A 4,765-nucleotide genomic window follows, 5' to 3' on the forward strand; every position below is an offset into this window, starting at 1 on the left:
CATATACCGGCACGTTGGTTGCCGGAATACACATATCCGCTGATATAGCCATGTACGGGATATCATGTACGTACGTATTCATATAATTATTACCATCTCGCTCACAAAATATTTCCAACCGCTATTCCAACTCACCCTAATTCTGGAGCTGTGATGCACCCTCTTTCCCTTTACCGGTCTGATCCGCCCCGTGCTACGCGACCTCTTAGGGTTTCTGCCCACTCCGCAGACTCAAATTTTCCTTAGATTACTCTAGCTTCTCATTTGCTTCTTACGTCTGAATTTGTAAGACTTTTCAGAAAACTTCCCAGGGGGTCACCCATCCTAAAATTGCTCTCACTCCAGCACGCTTAACCTTGGAACTCTGATGAAATACGATGCTTTAACGCTAGTATAATCGCGTCCACCTCATCGCATGACCTTCATCGCCTAATCTGGAGTACGTTGAAGTCTTAACCGGTTTCAAAACGTTCTCGTAATACGTCTCCCTCCGAATTAGAAAGGGTCTCTTACTCTTCTGACTCCGCAGTTACTATTCTAGCCCTTTTCAATCCTCAATGTTCACCTTTCACATATGGATATGACTACTTTCCGTCCTAGACTTCCAGATTCCCAATGGTGATGAACACACCTCGGTCGCCGTTACTTATAAATACTTGGTTATCGGCCTTTGGATTTCTGCTCTCATTTTACCTCGTTCCTCATCCTTGCTATAACCGAGTCTTTCATAGTCCCGTCACTTATAGTACTCGTGTCCTTAGCTACACATGTCATGGTCTATTACTACATTGTTGTCTCGCTCTCTTCTTATTTCTTCTTCCAATTACCCCTTCTTTTCTTACACTCGCTATCATTTCCGTTATTATATAACCCTTATTCCAAACTTTTCCCTACGAACTTGATAAGCCTTCCTTAAGCGTTCTATAGCTCGCTTTTCCGTTCCATACTTGCCTTTATATTCTAGCTACATAGATCACATCGTAGCTTTGGCCACTTTCTCACTAGGCTTTACTTATTTTCACAACAATCCTCATTATACTCACAGTATATCTTATTCGTGATCAATCCTATATGATAATACTTCTTAACCCTTTACCTTTTCTGGTCCACTTTATCCTTAATATCTCACAAGCTGTCTTATCAATACATTCATATACATCACAATTCTTTTCCTCTGTACTCTTGTCTTAATCATACTATTACTTCTTTTAATTATAAGCTCGTCATAATTCATCCCTGCTTATCAATTCAATCGGTACCTTAAATAACTCTCTATCAAGGTTTGCCAGCCTTTTCTAAATCGTCTCTTAGTATCACAAGCCCTTTCCAATTTCTTTTATCATATCGATATCGACCTTCTAATTATTCTTATCCTCAATTTAGCAATTAACTTCTTTCTCGATGTCAGCCGTACTCGTAGCTTAGCCAGATCTCACCATTACTATCGGCACGACCTTTCAAGTCGTATTACAAACCCATATCTCATTCTCTTTTTATTTTCGGGAAAATTTCGGCAGAGTTTCCTCTATATTTCTTACTATCTCAAAACCTGCACGCAGGAAATACCAACAATGCCTCACAGGGCCAACATATATATATATATATATATATCATATCATATCACAGCCACACAGGGCTCCCAATATCAACAACAGTACGAAAATGATGAACATACCTCGTATGCCCAACTCAAACTGCACTTGTTACACTTTCTTGTTTACTTTCCTTTTTAATCTTCAACTTGTATTTCAATCGTACTTCAATATCTTACCCGACATATATCTTTCATACCTTTGCTTACCTGCGTGCTTAGTAACTTCCAATATCATCAATCACTTTCTTCTATCGATGTCATTCTTTTGCTGCAATCGAAGGTTAGTGCAAGTAATCTCATTTCCTATAACTTGGCTCTATGGCACGATCTAAGATGTGAAAGAAGAGTAACCACCCTAGATGCCCCGTAGCCTCCTTGTTTATAAATGTGGCGCGCTTCACACCATAAACAGGACTCTCGGACACGACTTTGCAGACAACCCCTAGGACGAACCGCTCTGATACCAATTTGTCACACCCTAATTTTCGATAGGGCGTGATGGGCACCCGACCCTTACTTAGGGCCGAGCGAACCCGCTGACTCTCGTTATACTCATAATCATTCTGGGCCCTTAAATCATGACAGAATGCACAAGGAAAGCTTTTCGAAGAAGAATATGCTTTTCATCTTTCTCAAGTCAAATAAAATCTGTAACATATGAAGCTTGTAACACAATGCATAATAATACATCGGCTTACATAGCCGCTTACAAAACCGACATCTTATATACACGACCTTTATCGCAAAGTCTCTAACATAACTCCGGATACCATAACAAAAGCACTCGACTCGGCGGCACTCGGGAGGAAATGGAGCTCGCCAATCATTTGGAACATCTTCTACTCATCCGTATATACTGCGTGGCATGAAACGCGACCCCGAAGAAAGGGGTCGTACGGAATATGTCGAGCATGTAAAGCATGAAATACGATAAACCGGATCATCTTGAATAAGGGATCACGAAAACAAGTATACTAAAGAAAATCATAAGGCTTGACTCTGAAACATAAACAAATAATCATCATGTACATATGCATGCATAGCGTGTCCCGGCCCTCTAGTGAGGGACTCGGTAAGTAAAATCATCATATACATGTACATATAGCGTGTCCCGGCCCTCTAGTGAGGGACTCGGTAAATAAAATCATCATATCATCATGTCATCATATATATATATATATATATACCGTACCCGGCCCTCTAGTGAGGGACTCGGTGAATAGAATCATCATATGCCATCCTGGCCGCCATCCCCATATCATCATATCATCATATATATATATATACCGTACCCGGCCCTCTAGTGAGGGACTCGGTGAACAATGCAGTGGAATGTGCACGAATACGTACCCGGCACGGGACTCGGTGAAAGACATATTGAGCTTTGCACGAGCGAGTAGTGAGAAACCATATGCACATAAATCATCATTACAGACTCAATGGATAAGTAAGTAGTCGACGCTCGAGAGTTAAAACGATAATCATATCAAGTTCTTTCAAAAGAGTCGTTAGGACTGTACAAAAGAAAATCTCGGGGACCACGGATATGCATCAAACCAATCCGGGCCCGCCCATGAAATTTAAAGTCATTATACGTTATAGAATCATTTGCGAACATATCAAAGCAATCCGGTTCTGTCTATGAAAGTTACGGACATTTTTAGACATAGGATCTTTTAAGAACAAAAATTCTTTTTGCAACATTTGAAATTCAATCATACATAAGACTTAAGGACCATAGTCCGACCATATGAAGAATGTCAACATCAAGAGGGAATAAGAATCGCAAACATGCTCGGAATATAAGAATGGAGTTACCCCAAGACTCATATCATGTCATATCTTACTTACGTCTAAGACATGCCAAAAGGAAGAAAGAGTAAGCTTTACATACCTCGTCCGCTTCCTAAGCTAATCCAATCTTAAGTCTCGGGCCTCCTAAGATCTACAATACGTCAATAAATACCAAACATTAGCTATAGGCACTTAGGAATTCAATCCTAAGTTAGCATTTGTCTACAGAAATTTGGGCAGCATTTCCCTTGTTTATATGCCTAGCCCGAATTCTCAATTCAGTAACCAACAACATCAACAACAATACCAATAGTATTAACATCATTTCCAATACCGACGTATGCCATAAAACAGCCCGCACGCATTAATCGTTTTCTAAATTTCTCAACCAACCAAATTTGCGATATAACTATTTAATAATTTTATTTCCGTAAAGGAGTCGAAATTCATATGAACAACATCAATAACAACAACCTTCACATTTTACAAGGTAAATACATTTATTTTCATCCAAAATTCTCTTCAAATCTCCTTCCATAATTCACAACACCAACAAACGAATTTATCAGACTATTCCCTCCGTGCTAATCCGTTAAAATTCTAAATAAACTCGTTAACAATGAAAAGGAACCGTATTCATACCTTAAGCATGCAGCCCCCACGTTATCACTCTTCTCCTTGGTTGATTTTTAGCTCAAATTGAAGACAACGCAGCGTACAACACTTTTCTCTTCATGGGCTTCGGAATTCGGGGCTCGGATTTTGGTCAAAATTGGTTTTTCTTCTCTCCAAGGCTCTCTCTCTCTCTTTCCAGAATTTTCTGGTGTTCTTGGTCTGAAAAATGAGAGGAAAGGGCTGAAATTTCACTTAAATAGGCATGGGTCATGGGCCTAACCCGATTGGGCCGCCTTAAAACGTCCATATCTCCTTATCCCGATGTCACCTGTGGGCCCACGACCTATGGTTGGAAAGCTAATTCAATTATCTACAACTTCTATCTTTGGTATTTTTCCAAATTCCAAACTTATAATACCGTTTCTGCCCCTCGAAGTCAGATCACCCGAAAACGTTACTTAAAAATATTTGCTTGGAGGACTTCCACTTTGATTTGGCTCAAGGGTCCTTCTTGAGTTATGTTTAACTTCACATATGTGATTCATATAAATTGTCGCATGTCCCAAAAAAAAAAAAAAAAAATCTCAATGTGTGGGCCCACCTCAGCTTGCGAATAATCCGACGTACAAAAATACGAAATATAATACTGTCAACGTGAGTTTAAATTATGAAGCAACAACATGATTGTCAATTTTTAAGCACGTTAATAAGGACCTTCCAATTGGTTGGAACTGCTAGAAGAAAATATTTTTTTGAATCAAG

This window comes from Lycium ferocissimum, unplaced genomic scaffold, assembly GCF_029784015.1.
Source record: "Lycium ferocissimum isolate CSIRO_LF1 unplaced genomic scaffold, AGI_CSIRO_Lferr_CH_V1 ctg1950, whole genome shotgun sequence".
Classification (NCBI taxonomy): domain Eukaryota; kingdom Viridiplantae; phylum Streptophyta; class Magnoliopsida; order Solanales; family Solanaceae; genus Lycium; species Lycium ferocissimum.